Source organism: Cetorhinus maximus, chromosome 18, assembly GCF_964194155.1.
Source record: "Cetorhinus maximus chromosome 18, sCetMax3.hap1.1, whole genome shotgun sequence".
In the NCBI taxonomy this organism is placed as follows: Eukaryota; Metazoa; Chordata; class Chondrichthyes; order Lamniformes; family Cetorhinidae; genus Cetorhinus; species Cetorhinus maximus.
Window position 1 is genome coordinate 21404094 of NC_135896.1, and position 22402 is coordinate 21426495.

At 43.5% G+C, this 22402-nt stretch overlaps 1 protein-coding gene and 1 long non-coding RNA gene across 3 annotated transcripts in view; one reads left to right on the forward strand and one right to left on the reverse strand.

Annotated features, from left to right (window-relative positions):
- The window catches only part of LOC144692970 (uncharacterized), a 114906-nt gene that overhangs the window by 64907 nt on the left and 27597 nt on the right, over positions 1-22402 (reverse strand). The gene's annotated exons all lie outside the window — the stretch shown is intronic.
- Positions 896-22402, forward strand: part of LOC144692969 (leucine-rich repeat transmembrane protein FLRT2) — a 58534-nt gene continuing 37027 nt past the window's right edge. Inside the window, exons 1-2 of one of the 2 annotated variants that reach the window (XM_078562173.1) lie at positions 896-966; positions 5617-5755. The gene's annotated coding sequence lies outside the window, so the exon portion shown is untranslated. The remainder of the gene's footprint in view (positions 967-5616; positions 5756-22402) is intronic. The other variant, XM_078562175.1, reaches the window with a different exon arrangement.

Genomic DNA, 22402 nt, shown 5'->3' on the forward strand with positions numbered 1-22402 from the left:
TGTTTCCATAGCTCACTTTCCTGGAACATGTTGCTAGCCTGAAGCCAGGGGCTATAGCTTGAGGGGCACTCTTTATCAAGCCTGGCTGACCAGGAGACTTTTCTACTCACCATAGGCATATTGGAAGGATTTGCAGGTTGATAATCAACCACTTTGGCCATGTTATAAGTGCATCTTACATGACTATCACGTCCTGGAACAGGACCTGAACCCTGAGCTTCTAGCTCAGAGGTAGGGACACGACCCACTGTGCCACAAGACCTCCCTCTCAATGGAGAGTGAAACCTAATTGGTTCTGCATCAACAATGTTTCTCAATCTCAATCTTGGCTGAGTAGCTTCAAAGTACCAATGAGGTGTCAGCTGTGGCTCAGTTCATAGCACCCTCGCCTTTGAATCAGAGGGTTGTGGGTTCATGTCCCACTCCCGGAAACCAAGAACTGTGATTGTACTCGAACGAGTTGCAATCTGTGACTGTTGATAACTTGAAAGAGTTTCAAAGTACCAATGAGGTGTCAGCTGTGGCTCAGTTCATAGTAACCTTGCCTTTGAATCAGAGGGTTGTGGGTTCGTGTCCCACTCCCGGAAACCAAGAACTGTGATTGTACTCGATAGAGTTGCAATCTGTGACTGTTGATAACTCGAAAGAATAAACTGTTTCCATTGTCCCTGTTAACCATTCTGCGTCAATGCTGATTTAGTATCAATTGGGGCCTAATTATGCCAAAGGCCCTTAACAACTGGACTAAGACAGATAAAGCTCACTTCATGTAAACTGCTTAAAGCAAGTAGACATAAAAAAATGTCATCCCATCAATTTACAATGAAAGACCATTCTCTATTTTACTGCATCACCAAACCCCTGCAAATCGTATTATTTTTTCATTTCATTAATGTCAGGGAATGGAACATTTTCCAACTTTCATCACCTAGTGACAACATAAAGCACTCCACGACCTGGTATACAGTAAGTCCCCCTTTTACGTTGCCTCATTCAGTGTAATTTTGCTTTAGTGTTGCCGAAATGTTCGGGTGAGAATGCACACTTAGCATCAGGACTTTCACTTTAGTGTTGTTTTGCGCCAGGGTCAACGTGATCCAATTGGGACCATTTTGAAGCAGCTTCTCTACTCGCTGAGACTTTCTTCCACTTGCAACTCTCCTACTTGCTGCTCGCCAAAACTGGCGAGCGAGGGACACTTGGGCAGGGGAGCAGCAAGTGGGGGGAAAGTCGGGCAGGGGGGCAGTGAGCATGGGAAGGTTGGCCTGCGTAAGAGAGTTGACGAAGTGAAGGTAAGTAGAAAGATATGGCGTATTTCTTTCATATTTTTAGATTTATTATTTTAAAAGTTACTTCAGTTTCAAATCTAGGAATGTACAGTATTTCAACATAGAGTGTATAATGTTTTAATGTTTTTTCTCACGGGCAAGGTCCTACAGAATGTAACTACAGCATTTATATTGACGGTAATAGGAAAATTTGATTCGCTTAAAGTTGTTTCACTTCAAATAGCACTTTCCAGGAATGCAGCTACAACTGTAAGTGAGGACTTATTATAGTACATGACACATGCACAGTAAGGTTCCCTCTATGTTGTCCATTAGCCTTAGCTTTAGAAAAGTACCCTATTACTCAATCAGTATGATTTTTTTCTGCTTCTCATGCAACAGTGACCGTTGTGGCCTCTGTGAGTCAAGTTGCCAATTTATTATTATTAATTACCTTACTATCAATTTAGAGGAGAAGCTTTCATCTCATCAATCCGCATAGTATTTAATCCAGGTCCCAGAGATGAAAGAATCTTAAGGTACTATGTAATCTCTGTACCACCGTATTTCTAGAATGCACTACTTCTGAAATATGTATTGTTCAATGTAGTCTTGCACTGTGTTTTATACATGTCCTAATATTTGAATAATATTGATCAGGTATTAATTCAATCCTAAAATGGCTAACATTTTGTACTAGTTTTTATTAGCAGTCTTTACTGTGGCAGCATTATGATCATATGTGTTCAAATTTAACAAGCGTGTACATAGCTTGAAATTTCATTAAGATCTTGCATTGTATATAACTGATCCATATAAATGCTCCACATAATTAAACAAACAAAGCATAAACATTTCCAAATACACTTTTCAAGGTTAAATGGAGTTCAAAATATTGGTCAACTAAAGCTTAGCAAGTCCCACTGAAAACAATTAAGCTTCTTATTAGAGCTTCCCACTGTCTTCAGTTAACTCAGCTGTAGTTATCTCACAGGAAGAAATGAGCTTTATTGTGTAATTAGGTTGGAAGAATGAGCAGACAAACAGTAGGGTGCTTCTTGGGAAGCAAACAAACAATGTTCTGAAACTGCTACTGTTGGACCTCAGCATTACTCACAACATGAATGAAGCTTGTTACTTATAGACTTTTCCAGGTAACAGATAAAGGAAAAATCCCTGTGACTGAACAACCACCACTTGGGCACTCCTGAATAGTGGACAAGAAAAGTTTGTCATCTGACAGCCAGTTCTTCCACCAGCACTAGTCTCCAATTGCTCTCTCTACATCACAATTTTTATGGCCTGAGTTTTCAGCTCGGCAGGTGGGCGCGATGGGCAGGCCCGGGAGTGGTCAGGAGATGGACCGCCGACCGCGATTGTCCCCCGACCGCGTTTCACGCTGGCTAGCCAATTAACGGCCAGCCAGTGTGAAGCATACGCTTATATGATCAGCACTGCCTGGGTTGGGGGAGGAGTGGGAGGAAGAGTTGAGCGCTGAAGTCAGCGCGGGTGCAGGGGAGTGCAGAATGAAAGCTCCCTGGAGGCAGAGCTGCCTCAGGAAACTGAAGAACTTAAATACAAAAAATAAAGATTTAAAAAACCTGGAAAATGCCCACACATCAGAAACAATCACCTGAACATATACAACATGAAAATTCTGTCCAAACGTTTTTATTTATTTTTTATTTAATGATGGAAACCTCATCTGCCCTTGGATGAGGTTTCCTGAAATACACAAAGGCCGCCTGGCCAATTCGCCTGCCTGCCAACTGTAAGGCTGGACGGGCAGCAAAAAATCACAGCTAATTATGCCGTTAATAGGCTTAATTGTCGGTGGATGCGCTTTCGAGTTTAGCATGTGCCCGTCGACCGAAATATCGCGCGAGTGTATGATGATATTGGGATGCTCGCCTGACATCATCGCGCTCTATTTCATGCTCCAGCGTGTTGGGTGTGCGCCCACACACCGAGCGAAAAATCTTTCTCTATGTATTTGCCTATTTTATCGATACTTCTATTGTTATTGCCGCTCTGCACATTTTTCTTTCATTCCTCCCAAGCTGCTTGCATCCTCACTGGTTTAAGTTAGGGCTCATTGCATTATCTACTACACCTGTTCTTTCTTTCTCAGGATCTTAGATTGTCAAATTTCTTACACCTCATTGTTCCTTTCCTTCTACAATGGACAAGGTTTTAAGGTAGCTCTCTCCCTTTTAAGTTGATTGTAGGTCTAAGCTCAATTCCAGAGACTTGAGTACATGAATTAAGCTGCAGTGTTGGAGTTGCTGTCTTTCAGATGCAATGTTAAACCAAAAAACTGCCCTTACTTTGGATGTAAAAGATTCCATTGCATTAGTTAAGGAAGAGCAGGGGAGAGTTATCTGTGTCCTGGCTAATATTCATCTGGCCATCATCTTCTTGTCGCTCATGGGACCTTGCCACGTCCAAATTGCCTGTTGCACTTCCTACATTACAAGAGTGACTATACTTCAAAAGTATTTCATTGACTGTAAAGCGCTTAGGATGTATTGAAGTTGTGAAAGGTGCTATATAAATCCAAGTCTTTTAATATCATCAGTATTGTAGTTCTGCCAGATTTCTTTAACTATTGTAACAGCTGCTAACCCTTGTGTGAGGCCGTTAGACAAAAAGAGGCTTAAAGAACAGGCGGCCTAAAATGGCCTGTGAAACAATTATGATTTAGGATTATCTTCATGATCTGACAAAATTTCACTCCTTGCCCTAAGAGACATATTGGCGTACTATTTACAGAACAGCAAATTCAGGTTTGATTAGATTGTACCCTCCCTTCATGCTTGCTGCTGGCAAAAAGCTCAGATAAACTTAACAAATGTAAATCTGGCACCTGCACCTTGTATATACAATGCAATAACTCCAATGTGTCATACAAGCATAAAAAGACAGAAATTACAACACAGAGACAGGCCATTTGGAGCAACCAGCCCATTCACCCTCTGTGTGAGCAGATGGTTCTAATTACATTGACCTGCCCTGTTCTCAAATCACTTTATTTAGATTTCTTTCACCTACCTTTAATCCAATATAATCTTTAATAATAACATAGTTTCTGCATCAGTCACAACATTTAGCTTACCACATCCTACTCTTCCCTAATCTGCAAATCTTTACACCCGAGCCATGGTCCTTCACCAATGTTTCTCATTACTAGAACAGTTCAGTCTGCTGGTTTTGGATCCTTCTTAGCCTGAAAGGAAACTGTCCTTAATTAAATGGCTGGCCTATACTAAATTTAGAAAGCTGTCCATTTGATGGGCATGGAGAAGGGAAGTGGAGTTTCTTTGGCTTCAACTTAGCTTCAGAGAAACCTGCCTGCATGGAACTGACTTGATCCTCAGCTCAGCAATCTGATACCCGAGGCATACTCCATGTAAGACTGCAGTACTCCATGCTGCTGATGATTCACCTGCCAGACTGATTTACTCATGAGGCACAAAAGGGTGGATTTGTCAGTGGGAGACTGGAATTCTTCCAACTCAGATCCAGGCAGTCCAGCTAGGAAATACCCTAAAATTCCTAAGTAGATAAAAATAGCAAAATTGCCAGTGTTCTGCTCTGGATACCTACACAGTTTTAGGCAATTACATTCCAGCAGTATCCCCCCCATCGCCCCCCCCCCCCCCCCCCCCCCCCCGCCCCCCCCCCCCCCCCCCGGTGCAACTGAAGGAATGGGCAGTCTTAAACCTTTGGTTTTTGTTAATGGGCGTCCAAGTTCTCTAGGTTTAGCGAAGTGAGCTGCCTCCATTTGCAAAGACACTAGGTTGACCACAAAACAAATTGCAACAATCTAGTCAAACTAACAATGCACGTCAGGGTAAGATGTATTATTTCTCACCTACATTAGCCGCCGGTCCACCAAAGTCTCATTTCTAAGATCCTTAATGGTCTCACCGGTTCCCTTCCTCAATATTCTTCACCAGCCCTACACCCCTCCGAGAACTTTGTCTTCAAGCTCCAACTCTGGCCTCGCATGCACACTCCACTCCTTTTACCACTCAATTTACAGCAGGGCCTTCAGGCCATCTAGATCCCACACTCTAGAATTCTATCCTGCCCTTCTCAACTTTCCCCTCTTCATTTACGATCCTTTTTAAGGCCCACTTATTTGATTAAGCTTTTCATCGCCCCTCCTAGTATTGCCTTCTGTGGTTCAGTACCCATTTTTGTTTAGGTGAAGTGCCTTGACATTTTTTTTACATTTAAAGACTAAATAAATGGAAGTTGTTATTGTTTATTATTATTATTATTATTTGTTATTATTTATGTGATCAATTGATGCAGGTATTGATTTCCTTATGTTCCCTCACAGGCCTTGAAACAACTGAGAGAAAATTAGCTCACAAATGCTCAAAGACAAGTTTCATTTCCAGTGTAGCTTCACCATAGTAAAAACATCCTGAGGTGCTTCAAAGAGGGGAGAACAGGTACTGAGCAGTGATAGATTTAGGGTAAGAGACTAAAACCATGGTCAAAGAGATAGCTTTTAAAAATGAGTTTGAAGGTAGAGACAGGGGAGCAAGGTTAGAGGGATTTACAGAGAGACTTCCAAAGTACAGTCCAGAATTTTGCGCTCGTGGAGCTGCGGTCCCGATCGTTCGTGAAATGGGGCGCTATGATGTCGAGAGGGCGTCCTGATGTCATTGCGCTGCCTCGCGATGTTTAGATCAGTGAGCGCGTGTGGAAGCTGGAAGCATGGCCGCCGACACTTAAAGGGCCAATTGAGATCATTTAAAGGGCAATTGATGGCGATTTTAAGTGGCCCATGTGCTTTTACGCTCAGCGCAAGGGCCATTCGACTAGGCAGCCTTCACATTTTTCATGGATTCTACATCCAGGGTGGGGTAAAAGACCCACAGGGAGATGCAAAGGTGAGTAGTTAAGAGGTTTGGCTGTGAGTGGTTTGGAGCTGGTTGACAGATAGTTTTGGGCATCTTTGTGGTCTTTCGGAAAACTGATTTCTTATCATTTGCAGAGGCCTTCTACCAATGAGCCCCTTCATTGCAGAAACCTATGGAAACATCAACACAAAAATGGGGATTGTTTACTCTGCTGAAGGGACCTTCTCAGAAGAGGGGGAGAGTGCCAGAAGGGAGAGGAAGCCAGTTGCCTGCAAGCAGCATTCCAGAATGGGACCCGTGGACCTAGGCGCAGCCAGGAGGGGTGAGGGCCAGCAGGAAGTGCAAGGTAGAGCCTCAGGAGAAGGTGCCATAATCCAGCAGGTAGAGTATACAGGTAGTGCTCCTGCTACCCAGACGTGTCTGAGGTTTCATGCTGAAGAAGGCTCTACTTCTCCAGGGAGACTGTCACCTCCATATGAGAGACGATTGGTCCAGAGATCACCTCCAACTGTGTAGGTGGCTACCCTATGTAAGTAGCTTTTGAGGTTACAGTGGCCCTGAACTCTTACAGCTCAGGTTCTTTCCAGGGATCAGCAGGAGCTATATGTGCTGTTTCCCAATCGGCTCCACGAAGCTGCATCAAGCTGGTCAATGACGCTCTGTTCCGAAGAGTCAGTGCCTTCATTCACTTCCAGACCAGCCAGGCTGAGAAAGCTAGAGGCTTTGCTGCAATTGCAGGATTTCCCCACATCCAGGGGGCCATTGACTGCACGTGTGTGCCTATAAAGGTGCCAGTGGGGGAGCTGGTTGCCTCATTAGTAGAAAGGGCTTCCACTCCCTTAGCATACAGATTGTAAATGACCACAAGGGTCAGATATTGCAGGTCTGCGCCAGGTATCCTGGGAGCTGTCATGATGCCTACATCCTCCATAACTCCTAGGTGCCAAGGCTCTTCATTGCTCCAGCTCGCTTGGATGGTTGATCCCTGGGGAACAAAGGGTACCTGCTGAAATGGTGGCTCATGACATCAATTAGACACCTAAGGACAGAAGCTGAGGAGAGCTATAATCGCAATCATGCCTCCACAAGGGCAGTAACTGAGAGGACCATAGACCTGCTCAAGATAAGGTTTCACTACCTGGACAGCTCAGGGGGATCACTGCAATATCCTCCACAGCATGTTTCCCTTATTGTGCAGTGCACAGCAGACAGCAAAAGTCTGGCTTTGTCAAGGGGGGGATTCACTGGAGGATGAAGACAGCGATCCTGCTCCACAGGATCCACAGAGGACGACTCAAGTGCTGGGTCTGAGAAGAAGCCAGAGGAGCCCCAGGGTGATGAGCAGGATCCCGCTGTGAGGAGGCAGGGAGGCCTTGATCCAGAGGACTTTCAGAAAGAAATCCAAAGCAAGGAGTCAAACCGATGGCAAGGGGTACGTCACCTTACTGATCTTTCCTGAGGAGGCAGTTCTGTCACCCTTAAGTCAAGGTCCGACCTCTGAAATAAGCTTTGCAGCCCTTCCTCTGTGTCACACGCGACTCCCAGGCCTCCTCTCTATCAAAGGCATGAAGTACACTAAGGCCATTGTGCATAATGAGACATTTTTATAATGAGGACAAATATACAAATGAACCAGTACACACATACCAAGCAGATATAAATCACCCGTGACAACACCTTATCTGATCAAAGTGACTTCAACTTCCTTTTGTGAGTGTTACTGGCAGAGGGGCGGAGGAGCTTCTGCCATCATCCAGAGTGCCCTGAGAGGAGCCCGCAGATGCGATCTCAGCTCGTCCGCCAACATGAGGTTGGTTTTGAATCTCCCTGCTCACCGTAGATGGACGGGTAGCTAGCAAAGTTACTCATCCATTTCTCATGTTGGTGGTGACCTGCTGAGGTCACTGCCAGAGTGTGGGCTTGCAGGTCTGAACACAACCCAGAAAACTTTGATTGAGTTCCTAGAGCTGCCTCTCCGTGAGAGTCGTCACTCTCTCTCTATGGAGGAAGCTGTCCATTCTGAGCTCTGGGTCAATGCAGTGCTCACGCTTCGCATGGACTCCTCTAAGGCATACGCCATGGAACTCAGGCCCTCAGGGATCTCTGCCAGGTCTTCCAGTGCATCCCACTGGACATTCAGCATCTGCCGCCTGATGGACGACTCCATAGGCTCATCATCTGCCTCGGACTCAGCATGGCCCTGGTCTCCAGCAATCCTCTGACTGCTGGCGACCTACGGACTCTCTGCCTCTGCCAGCTCCTTGGGCGAGTTTAATGTGCCTTCACGACTGTGCACTATGAGCTGAGCCAAGGTGCCTATGCCCACCGATGTGCCCGTATCTGCACTGGTGTGTGGTGCAGAGGGTGGATGTGAAACAGGTGCATTCAGCAGCTGTTCCACCTCGGGGGTCAAGGGGGAGGAATCCTCAGGGTCCTTCTGGGATCATGATGGTGAGCTGTCTGAGGGAGGAAGCAAAAATGTCAGCATCGACCTACATTATGAGGTCAGAGTGCACTCAGTGTGCTTTCTCATTAGAATGGACATCTAGCTGAGCAAATACTTTTGAATAGAAGAGTAACAGGAATAACTACATTTCACATGTCAGTCTTACAACCACAGCCCCACATCTCTCAGACTCTACACCAATCTCGTCCCTTTCCATTGGACTCTTATCCTCATCCGACACCCCTGCCTCTCTGCGACCTGTGAACCTGGCTCCATGCTCGCAGGCCATTTCCAAAGCCTGCTCCTCCGCATGACTAAGGATCAGTGGGTTTGGTATCCCCCCATCAGCCCATTCTTGTTCCACCGATTTGTGATTCCTCCTGTATGGTAAAAAGTGCTCCTATTAGTTGCCCCCAACATACCGCCACATTGCAGCCTCCCCAACCCCAAAGATGCAGGGACAGTTGCCTGTCACATTGTCAAACATCCCCCCTGACCTACATGCTAGCCATGGTCTATCAAGGCACATGATTATGAGCCACATTGCACTCTGTATTTCACATCCCTGAGCACCAACATGTGCTGCTACCCACAAAGGCATCTACCAAAGGTTCCAACTGGAATCAGTATTCACCCTGCCAGAGCTTAAGCAGTCATTGAACCTTTTTTAGCACTAGGTCCAGGTTCTGCGCACTACACCATGGCTGCTGACCAGGCCTATCACCTCCGTCCAGGACTACTTCATGACGTGAGGTGGCGTCCTCTCGCCGTCCCTTGGCAACAAATGTGACGACGGTCATTTACTGCCTCCAGTAATACCATCAGTCACTCATCCGAAAAACGGGGAGATGCAGACATTCCCGTCACACCTGGCATGAGATCCGGGCATCGCTGCCATCTTGCACAATGGAACAGCACTTCAAATCTGTAATAGGGATCAAAAAGATTCCCACTGCAAACCAGCTCCCTGAGGTGCTAAGCGCAGATTTCCAGCCTGCAGGGAGCTGTATTTAAATCCCCCGCCTATATCCTTCCTCTTACCGCTGCCTGCCCTCTTCCTGCCCCCCACCGGCAGCACTGAGCCTCACTCGGAGTGCTTTTCACATTGGCCAACAGTTAATTGGCCAGCCAGCGTGAAATTGAGTTCGACAGCCGATTGCGGGAGGGAGTGGATTCCACGTCTGGTTCCCGGTCCACTGATCGCACTCACACACTGCCCTGAAAATTCAGGCCATAGGATCTAGATTTCTGAAGGTGAAATGGAGGGGGTATGAAGGAGCATCTCCCAGAAAGCAGCAGTTTAAGAAGGTGGCTCACTGACAACTTCTAGAGGGCAATTAGAGATGGGCAATAAATGTTGGTCTTGCCAGAAGTGCCCACATGCCAATGAATGAAGAAAATAAACCTTGGGAGGTCAGTAAAAAGAGAATTGGAGGAGTTGAATCTGGAGGTGATGAAGATTGGACTGAGGGCTTTAGTGCTGGCAGAGGAGAGCTTGGGTTACTAGACAGGTAGATGGTGCAGATGTAGAAATAGGGACTCATGGTGATAGATTAAGAAATGGAGCTTGAAGTTCGACCGAGGATAAAATAAAGACATCGAGGTTGTGTTGAATGAGCAAGCAGGGAGAGGTTTTAGAAGCAACTCCAGATGCCAATGAAGCTGCATACAACTCCTCTGTCTGTTATTTTACAGAATTCATTAACCATTTCTAAGTAACTGAGTTTGCCCCTGCACTGAAATGGTGCACAAATGAATTGTGTGCTAAGTTTTGTGGCATAATTTAAATACCACGGAATTTTGCAGGAGGCCATCCTGACTGCAACCTGCATCTCTCCTTTTTAAAAGCTCAGTAATCTAACCATTAAGTCTTTGCGGCTTCAAACAACTGCATGGTCAAGTGACAAGCATATTTAAAAAATTCAATATTCAATGGAAATAAAAAAGAGCTTTTATGTGTGAAAAGTTGGTGTGAATCTGCAGCAAATGTATAAATGGGGTACAAGATGCTATTCTGAAAGAATGGGAACAGCTGTTCACACTGCAAGGCAAATTTACTTGTGAAAAATATCGAGCATGTTAATTAATGTGACAGGAATTTTACCTTTATCCAGGTTCCCTGCGCAAAATCAGTCCATCTGCACTTATTCCATTAAATGTAGATAATCTATTGTTAAGCTGCCTTCATTGCTATCATGACCTAATCTCAGGAGTACAGTTTCACTGAAGTGCAGCAGTAAGTAATTGCTATGTTAGGTCAGGTGAAGTAGCTGTATCTTTCCTCAGCAATATCAAATATTTTATTCCTTTATGTTGAGGCTTCTCGTCATTATGATTTGCAGAAAATTAATATCAATTTTCCTTCATTCTGATTTTTCTCCTTATGCCATACCAACAGCAGCTTATCTTAAATAATATTGTATTGGCGGTAACTGACCATACTTAAAATGTAAGAACTTACACTTAGTTAGCAGCTTTAATGTAGAAAATGCTTCATAGGTGTGCAAGAAAATGGACCAAAGTAAAAAATGGGTTGAGACAAGCTTCATCAAAAGAGTGGGTTTTAAGGAAAATCTTGAAAGGGATGCAGGTGGAATAGAGTTTCAGAGAGTGAGACCTAGGCACGGCTGCCAAGGGTGAGCCAAAGTGTGGCCAGATTGAGAGAAATGGTGATTATGAGAGTCAGAATGGCCTTTCATCTGGTTTTATACTGGATTGTCTGGTTTTCAAGTGGACTGTCCAATGTTCGGTACCCATTTTGAAGAGAGTTAGAGTATATTCTAGTGCTGAATTATGTAACTGTTGTGTTTTTATTATGTTATAAAGGCACCAATCACTCACTAGGGATTGGTTAAACACATTGTGGGTTAATGTATTGAGACTAGGTGCATGAGAACATATATATGTGGACATAAAGCTTGAAGACACCAGCAGCAGAGTTGTCTGTTTGTGTTCTGCTTAAAAGCAAAAGTGAAAGTAAAACTGGATCACATGACACTTTCCTTCTAGTGATGTCATGCTGCCATCCCTTAAAAGCATGTGAAAACAGCCCCCTCTTCTTTTTAAAAGACATTTCCCCCCCGCTTCTAAAGAAGTACAACTATTTGCAAAACATGTTCATGCTTAGTTACCATTATATAAGTGTATGAAACAGGTGAATCTATGAGTCTCTAAAGTCTAGGGGTAATCTGCTGGTACACCCTGACCTTATAATGGTTACATTGTCTTGACGTGTTCTTAATTGCTCACCATGATCTGTGGGATTGTCATTCTTGGATATTATTCCTGGTTGTATTTAGGATCTTGTCCTTGATGCAATAGGGCTGTATGGTGTTTGAGGAGCTGGAATGGATCTGATTTGTCCTTGGCTAGGCCTCACCGTTGCACCTTTGTGTGTAGGATCTTGGTTCCAAACAAATCCTTGTTACCTTGGCTGGTTGCCACACACCTTCTGTGGGATCCTGAATGTGAACTTGTTGTCCCAACTCTAAACTTGGCAATTCTGTACCTGCATTTTAATTGTGTGCGTTGATCATCTTCTCATGCAGTTTTAAAAGTTGCTGTCTAGTTTCTGAGAGAGTAGAATGGATAAGAATAGGCAGATTGGCGTGCACTGGTCTGCTGAAAATGATCTGTGCTGGTGATGGAATAGTTGCACTAAAAGGTGTTACCCTTAGATGTAACATTGTAATTGTGTAGATCTTGCTTGGTGTGTCTACATTTGAGAATTAGGGATTTCATGCTGCAATCTCTTGTGAATCATTCATTCAGCTAGACCATTAGATCTAGGCTAATGAGTAGATGTAGTGTGATCGATATTCCACTTCACTCACATATCCTGAAATGGCTTACCAATAGATTGTGGACCATTATATATAATGGTCTCTCTAGGCACAGCAGATAGACTGAAAACAGTACTTAGAGTGTGTGCAACAGTTGTGCTTGACTTATTGTGCAATTGTCGAATAATGAGGTACTTGATAAAGCAATCAACGATGATGATAAAGTCAGTGCCATGTACATGAAAGAGGTTGGATGCAATTTTGGACCAAGGATGGGTAAGGACTTCATGTGGAATTGATAGCTCTTTGTACAGACTTGGCATATGCTCTTGACATACCTCGCACTTCTTGCTGATGACCTCAATGTCATTGTTCATATCCGGCCAGTAGACTTTCTCTCTTGTGAGTCTTCTCATCCGATCTATGTGTGAGTGACGAAGGATTGGGAAAAGTATCAGGTTGCAAAGATTCCGGTATGATGACCTGCCTGCCTTTATAAATGAATCCCTGGGAGAGGACCCCGGCAAGGCCAACATAGTCTTGCGTGTTCGTGGGCATACTGAATTAAATTAGGCCACCCTTCAAAGATGGTTTTCCACAGTTTCTGAGGCGTGGAATCTTTCACAATTTCTTGTTGTAGCTGCTAGCATTGCGGTGCGCAAAATGTTCCAGATCAATTGATGGACTTGCATTCTCCTGGAAACGGATTGTTGTAGTTCCCTTGAAACTGCCAATTTTGTCAACCCTCTGGATGTTTCAATGTTAGGGTGTTAGAAATTGAATTAATAGGAGTAGTTTCTGAAGTTGATCTGCCTGGTGATATCTGACTAATTCAATGGATTGTCACTAGTGTGAGGTCACGGCATGCTGGTAGACCTGCGATCACCTGGAGTTTAGTCTTCATACTGCATAACATCTGTGGCAACCAGGAGGATTGATTGCACCTGCACTCCAGTACTATGGATCCTGTGCATGGAATTAATGAAATGCTGTGTTTCGAAAGTTTCACAGCAGTAGGTTTCTCCATGGCCTTCCATGTCTGTGTATACATATCTTTTAAAATTTGCAGTGGTAGTTGGCAATTGTCCATGTCAATCTTGGCCAAGAATGAGTAGTTACCAACTTTCTTAGGCAGGTAATTTGAATCTTGGCAAAAACTTCAGATGGTGTGATGGCATCTATATTCTCCACAAATTGACCATGTGAAACATATGTTCACCACTCTTCGTCTCGTCATGCACATCATCATCATCATTTTCTGGTTTGTCAATCACCTTGTGTATGTTTCCAACTGGATACCAGATGGTCATTCTTATTGCTTGAAGGTACCTGTTGTGTATGGTCTGTTTGGATCAGTGCAAGGCTCTGTAGCTGCATCACCCTTTGCTCTAGTGCACTGCCACTGCCAATGGCCCTTACTGCCACATGCTTTACAGAATTGCTGGAAAGCTGGGCATTTCCCACACCTTCTACATGTCCTGCTAGGTTTAGGTGTTCTAGTTGGTGCATCAACAACTGGGGTTGTGCTTAGGACCAGTAAGCTTTGTTGATTTGCGAAGATTGCTTCGTGCTTACATCCAGCCTTGAGTAGCTCTTCTATGCCATGTGTTTTGGGTTTGTCTAGCAGATCTTTCTGGAATTCTTCCATGGCAGTGGATGGGATCACTAACTCAACAATTGTGTCTGCTAGATAAACAAAAATACCTGGAAAAACTCAGCAGGTCTGACAGCATCTGCGGAGAGGAATACAGTTGATGTTTCGAGTCCGTATGACTCTTATCCATGTCTGTGGGTACATGTCTTTTAGAATTTGCGAATTGAAACATCAACTGTATTCCTCTCCGCAGATGCTGTCAGACCTGCTGAGTCTTTCCAGGTATTTTTGTTTTTGTTTCAGATTTCCAGAATCCGCAGTATTTTGCTTTTATAATTGTGTCTGCTAGTTCTGCATCTGTAAAATCACAGTATGTATCCTTTTCTCGGCATCTGCTGATGAAGTGATCTATGGATTCTGTATGCTGTTGGCGAAGTGACATGCACTCCAGTCGATGAATACAGAAGTTTAACCTGATAATGAACCGGCCTTCCAATGTGGTCCATATCTTTTGGAGATTCTTGAGCTCTTCTTCTGTTAATTCTGACATATTCAGTCTGTGTAGAGCTTCATTTCCAATTGCTAGGCAATTTTTTATAGCTTGCTTTTCTAGTGCAGACACACCTGAATCAAGAAACGATAACTCTGTATGCTGTTTAAACATTCTGAATTTGGATAATAGGTCAGCAGCATCCCAATTTAAACAGGGGACTTTTGTGGACATTCTGACAGTGTCCCATTGATCTTCCTCCTCCTATAGTGCCTGGGATGAGTGTCGCTGTAGCCGCTTTTGCGTGCTTTTTTGAAGCCCCGCCCATTATAATCACAACATTCTCTGGCCTAACTTTTATGACTTTTTACTTGGTTTGACTCTCCCTTGCTTGTTATCAATCCAGCCCACACCCTGATTGCTCGCCTTTCCCGACTGAGCTAACCCATTGTTGGTCCTCTCGACGCACTGTCCCACTCACTGAGCTGACTGGCTATGCGCTGCAATCTCAGCACAAGGGATCCATCTGTTTACAAACTCTTTTATTTGAGCACTATCACGGCACTGTGTTTTCAAAGCCTTTCTGTGCAGTCACCATGCTGCGATTCCAGCACTCTCCAGTGCTGTAGCTCCGTTGCGGCCTGATCAAAATATCAATTGTTGTCTCATGCTAGATAGCATGATCTAAGACTGTTCACCATTTCGTACCTGTACTTGATCCTGCTGCCAGGCTGAGCACAAGGTTGTCTAGAAGGAACCACTGCTGCATATCATGTCATATTTTTATAATGATATAAAAGCCACAATTATTCATAAGGGATTAGGTAAACAGTTTGTGGGTTCATTTATTAAGACTAGGCACATGAGAACATTTATATAAGGATATAAAGCTTGAAGACAGGCTTGTGTGCGCTGTGCTTAAAAGCAAAAGTAAAACTAAAACTGGATCATCTGGCACACTTCCTTTTCAGTGATGTCATGGTGCAATCCCCTAAAGGCATATTACAATTGTAATTAAGATGGGGAGGGGTTATGCCATGGAAAGATTTAAATACAAAGGTGAGAATTTTAAATTTGAAGTGTTCGGAGATACAAGTCAGTGAGGTCAGGAGTTGTTGTGTGAACAAAATGGCATTACTGGAGAGTGGAGTGTGGAAGGCCAGTCATGAGAGCACTGAAATCATCTAGTCTAAATGTGACAAGGATGAGAGTTTCAGATGGGCAGAGGATGTTTGCAATGGCTGAGTGAGCAACTGAAAGGAAAATTTAGCAGAAAGATGGAAGTAGGCCATCTTTATGATGGCGAGGATAAGTCGACAGGAACTCAGCTCAAGTTTGAACATGTTGCTTAGGTTGCGAACAGATGGGTTCTGTCTGAGACAATGGCCAGGGCACAGGATGGAACCGATGATAAACATATGGAGCTTGTGCTGCAGGCCAAAGACAGGTCATTCAGTTTTTTTACCAGGATGATCCTGGCAGTTTAGGCAGAGGGGACTGAAACCCAGTAGCGCTTGATGTGGTCTAGCCAGTCCTAACCATTGCTTCAAGTATAGTTAATGGAGCATATAAATATAACTATCTGTGGTTGAATGCCATATCCTCTCTGCTGACTTCTGTCTTGATAACATCACTAGCCTCCACTCTACTCCACTTTTTTATTGTCGAAACAAAACCAGTTCAGAGGATCACATTGACCATGTGCTTGCTATCTGTAAATCCATTTGCCTTCTACATGATGTGATCACTGACCCAGCCAAGAATTGGTCCAATTCCATCTTGAAAACATGCAATCAGCCCAGCACCCACTGCACAAGCTGGGAAGGCATGGGGAGGTCTGTTAGGTTGGAACTTGCAACATACAATTGTTATGGAAAGGGATGTCCATCACATATTATAATCCTGATAACTTCCTAACAGCACTGATACCCAGTTAACAGCTGAGAAACTGCTCAGAGAAAGATTTTATTTGACAGTATGGAGATTCGAGAATTCTTGTAGAACCCTTCCCCCCACACTCCCAATTGCAAGGTTAATTATTAATCACAGGACCATATAATCCTAGTAAAGTATTCACATTTTTTCCCAAGATGCAGTAAATAATGATAACGAAAATCTTTGCACTTTACTTTTTGGAAAAAATTCCCAGTCAAAGGGTTGACATACAGATGGTCTGAAATACCTGGCTCACTGTGTCGTATGTTTACCTTCAACCAACCAGGTGTCATGCTGCTCAGTTTGTGATGATAAATTGTTTAGATTTCAGAATTTGCTGTGCAAGGTTACACATGGCCAAAAAAGAGTTTCATTGTACCATAGTTAACAGTTAAGACCTTGAAACAGCCAGGGGCAGGAAGCTGTCTGCGGCAAAGAATCTCGATGAATATTAAACAAAGACCCCTGACATAGTTTTCAAATAATTGTGAAGGAACAGCACCTGGAAACCAAAATGTCAAGCACACTGTGGTTGTTTTTCCCTTATTTTTTAATTTAATGTATCTAATTAATCATTAGCCCTAGCTAAAATTAAATATGAAAAACTTGCACCATATACTTCAGCTAGCACAATAAAGGATGTGAAAACTACAGTTGTTACATGATTTTGTGCCTCCGGTATGGAATTCGTGCAAATTGGGAGTTGAGGCGCACTTTACTTGATCTTTCTTTTTATCAATTCAGTTGAATGAATGGAAATTCCTGGAGGCCCCACTGATTACCAATGTTCAAGTTCCCAATGTATGCTCGGAACCAAAAGTGCCAATTTGTAAAAAAAAATCTACTGTACTGTTGGACTATATGAGCTTAATACACCTTATAGTCTGGTACTGAGCCAGAAGGCCCCAGGTTCTATCCCCATTCTGATGTTTCCACTGTGGGTGATTTCAAAACTAGAGGTCGTTTGTATAAGACAGTACCTAATAAGCCCAGTAAGAAATTCAGGAGCAACTTCTTTACCCAGAGAATGGTTACAATGTGGAACTTGATACCACATAGAGTATTGAACGGAATATGGATGTATTTAAGAACAAGGTAGATAAGTAAATGGAGGAGAAAAGAATGGAAGGTTACGCTGATGTGGTGAGATGAAGTAGGTGGGGGAAGGGTGTGCACAGCATAAACATTGATAGACCAGTTGAGCTGAATTGTCTATTTTTGTGCTGTAATTTCTGTGTAATTCGATGTAAAAGCTGGCACAGAGTTAGTTAACCTCAAGTTGTGGAACAAGTGATTGAAACAAATGATATGTTGGCCTTCAGAGCGAGAGGACTTGAGTACAGGAACAAGGATGTCTTATTGCAGCTGTACAGGGCCTTGGTGAGACCACATCTGGAGTATTGTGTGCAGTTTTGGTCTCCTTACCTAAGAAAGGATATAATTGCTGTAGAGGGAGTGCAGCAAATGTTCACCAGACTGATTTCTGGGATGCCAGGATTGTCGTATGAGGAGAGATTGGGTCGACTAGGCCTGTAATTAGTGGAGTTTAGAAGAATGAGAGGGGATCTCATTGAAACATATATAAAATTCTGACAGGACTGGACAGACTGGATGCAGAGGTGATGTTTCCTCTGGCTGGGGGATCTAAAACAAAGGGTCACAAACGCAGGGTACAGGATAGGCCATTTAGGACTGAGATGAGGAGAAACTTCTTCACTCAGAGGGTGGTGAACATGTGGAATTCTATGCCACAGAAAGCTGTGGAGGCCAAGTCACTGAAGATATTTAAGAACATAAGAACAGAAGAAATAGGAACAGGAGTAGACCTTTCGGCCCCTCGAGTCTGCACCGCCATTCAATAAGATCATTGCTGATCATCTTGTGTTTCGATTTCCACATTGCTGCCTAAACCTGATAACCTTTGATTCCCTTGCCCAACAAGATTCTATCTACCTCTCTCTTAAAAATATTCAATGACCCCACCTCCACCACCTTCTGAGGTAGAGAATTCCAAAGTCACACAACCCTTTGAGAGAAAACATTTCTCCTCATCTTTGTCCTAAAAGGGCAACCCCCAATTTTAAAACAGTGCCGCCTAGTTCTGGACTCACCTTTAACAGGAAATTTAAGAAGGAAACAGATAGATTTCTAGACTCTAAAGGCGTCAAGGGGTATGGGGAGAGAGCGGGAGTATGACGTTGAGATAGAGGATCAGCCATGATCATACTGAATGATGGTGCAGGCTCAAAAGAGCCAAATGACCTACTCCTGCTCCTATTTTCCATGTTTCTATGTTTCTATCTCCATGTCTTCTGGTAGGGGAATCAGCCAGGCTTCCTGCTCTCGACAGCATACATTTTAACCATCTTAGTTTAATCAAGATGTTAAGATTTACTGGATGAATTTTAATCCTGGTCTGTCTTCTGATTTTGGAATTGCATTCAATGGTTTAAAAATGCCCTCCTTGCTTAAAATTGATCGCAATACTTGATAACTCTCCTGATTTCTCCAATCTCCAAATGACATGGCTCTGAAACGCTTACAAAAGCAAGACACATACTAGAAATCTGAAATAAAAGCAGAAAATGCTGGAAATACTCAGCAAGTCAGGCAGCATCTGTGGAGAGAAACACAGAGCTAATGTTCCAGGCTGCTGATCTTTTGAAAGGTCTTTGACTTGAAATGTTAACTCTGTTTCTCTCTCCCCGGTGTTCCCTGACCTCTGAGGTTTTTATTTCTGAATTGCTTTGCCTCGCATTCCTCAAGATAGCAGAGTAACAGTATAGTGTGTAAATGTTTAAATGTGCATACGATCAAATTTAACAAGGTGCTAATCCTCCGATTGAAAAGTGTGAATAAACAAGTTAAAGCATTTCAGTTTGGCAGACCAAACTGCAGCCTTTTTGATAAAAGCAAAATACTGCGGATGCTGGAAATCTGAAACAAAAGCAGAAAATGCTGGAAAAACTCAGCAGGTCTAACAGCACCTGTGGAGAGAAAAACAGAGTTAACGTTTCGAGTCTGTATGACTCTTCTTCAGGGCTAAAGAGAAGTAAAAATGTGATGAAATTTATACTGTTTAAGGGAGGTGGAGCAGGTGAAGCTGGTTAGGAGGCCAGTGACAGGTGGGGGCAATGGAGAGATTGACAAAGATGTCATGAACAAAAGGACAAAGGGGTGTTAATGATACTGACTAAAGGAGGTGTTGATGGTGGTATTAAGGTAAGAAGGCAGAATGTGATAATAGCAGGACAAGGGTAACACTCCGGAAAGAACAACATGTACAAGTGACAGGTGGCCCTTGTAGGGGTGGGGTGGGGGGAGGGGACGGTGGTGGGAGGAAAGATAGAAAATAGGATAAAAGGTGGGGATAAAACAATGAACAAAAATGAAAATAAAAATAAAAATGAGTGGATTTAAAACAAAAATTAGAAAATAAAAATGAATATTGAAAAAAGGGGATAAAAAGGGGGGTGAGGATGGAGGAGAGAGCTCATGGTCTGAAATTGTTGAACTCAATGTTAAGTCCGGAAGGCTGTAAAGTGCTTCCTCGGAAGATGAGGTGCTGTTCCTCCAGTTTGTATTGGGCTTCACTGGAACATTGCAGCAGGCCAAAGATGGACATGTGGGCATAGGAGCAGGGTGGGGTGTTGAAATGGCTAATGACAGGGAGGTCTGGGTCATGCTTGCGGACAGACTGAAGATGTTCTGCAAAGCGGTCACCCAGTCTGCGTTTGGTCTTTCCAATGTACAGGAAACCACATTGGGAGCAGCGAATGCAGTAGACTAAATTGAGGGAAATGCAAGTGAAATGCTGCTTTACCTGAAAGGAGTGTTTGGAACCTTGGACAGCGAGGAGGGAGGAGGTGTTGCACCTTCTACGATTGCATGGGAAGGTGCCGTGGGGGTAGGATGAGGTGTTGGGTGTGATGGAGGAGTGGACCAGGATGTCCCAGAAGGAACGGTCCCTACAGAATGCCGACGAGGACGGGGGCGGGGGTGGGGGAGTGAAGGGAAGATGTGTTTGGTGGTGGCATCATGCTGGAGTTGGCGGAAATGGTGGAAGGTGATCCTTTGAATGCGGAGGCTGGTGAGGTGAAAAGTGAGGACAAGGGGAACATGGTTCTGGGAGGGAGAGGAAGGTGGTGGGGCAAACACAGGAGATGGGTCAGACACGGTTGAGGGCCCTGTCAACCACAGTGGGTGGGAAACCTCGGTTAAGGAAGAAAGAAGACATTTCTGAAGCACCGTTTTGGAAAGTGGCATCATTGGAACAGAGGTGATGCCACTTTCTTTCAATATTCATTTTTTTTATTTTTATTTTTTCCACTCATTTTTATTTTTATTTATTTTCATTTTTATTCATTGTTTCATCCCACCTTTTATCCTATTTTCTATCATTTTTCCCACCACTGTCCCCTCGCCCCACCCCACCCCCACTAGGGCCATCGGACACTTGTTCATGTTGTTCTTTCCGGAGTGCTTACCCTTGTCCTGCTATCACCACATTCTGCTTTCTGACCTTAATGCCACCATCAGCACCTCCTTTAGCCAGCACCATTACCATTAATGCCCCTTTGTCCTTTTGCTCATGACATCTTTGTCAATCTCTCCTTTGCCTCCACCTATCGCTGACCTTCTATCCAGCTTCACCACGCTCTACCCCCCTTAAACAGTATAAATGTCATCACATTTTTACTCCTCTTTAGCTCCGAAGAACAAGTCATACGGATTCGAAACATTAACTTTCTCTCCACAGATGCTGTTAGACCTGCTGAGTTTTTCCAGCATTCTCTGTTTTTGTTTCAGATTTCCAGCATCCGCAGTATTTTGCTTTTATCTTAGGATACGTTTGTGATCTTCCCAAACTCCTCAGATTCTGGAATGGTCCCAGTGGATTGGAAGGGAGAAAATGTAACACTTCTATGTATGAGGAGGAGAGAGAAAACAGGGTGTTGCAGGCTTGTGACCCCGACACCAGTAACGCATGGTAGAAACTATTTTTAGGGATGTAATAAAAAAGTACTTAGAAAATCATAATGTGATTAAGTAGAGTCAACAATTAGGAAAGTGGACTCAGCCTCCAAACTTAGACAAGCTACCCATGTGTTTCTGGTAATTATGGAGCCATGCCTACAGAAACTAATGAGCAAAAACAGAAGCAAAAAAAAACACCTCGCATTGGAAATGTAAAAGCTTATCTCGAATGAAAAGAATCGTAGAATGGTTGCAGCATAAAAGGAGGCCATTCAGCCTATCAATTCCATGGCAACTTTCTGAAAGAACAATTCAGCTGGACCTACACTCCCTCCCGCCCTTTTCCTGTAGCCCTGCAAATTATTTCTCTTCTAGTGTTCATCAAAGTCTCTTTTGAAAACCATGATTGAATCTGTCCCCACCACACTCAGGCAGTGAATTCCAGATCCTAACCACTCACTGCTTAACTCAGCTTTTCCTCATGTTGCTGTTGGCTCAAAGTACACAATAAAATAATCCATAGAAAAATAGCTCCTTTGGATTCAAACCCTGTATTTCTGTGCTTCCGTTACATGGTATGAATATGGTATGAAGTTTCAGTAGCGGGGTTAAATTTTAGTTACTAGCAGTCAGTAACAGCATAAACAAGTTACGAGATCAACTAGTCTTATTTAGTCCTGTACTATCGCTCCATCTGAATAGAACTGAACTAATTAAGTGGATTTAGACCTGGAGATAGAATAGAATGTGAATAATGTGAATTCTATCGTGTCTAAGTATTACTATTGCATTTTCAATGCCTCTTGAACCAATAGATGGAGACTCAGTTTAACATTCCACTTGAAGAACTGGACTGCTGACAGTGCATTGAGTACTCCTTTAGTACTGCACTAAACCTTCTGACTGCAGGATACTATCAACTGAGGCTAGTTGATAGTGCATAAGTAATTCCTCTCATTCAATGGGATTTGGGATAATTAAGTAGAGAGGCCATGGAACTGAAGATGCAATATAATGTTAATAATTGTGAGAC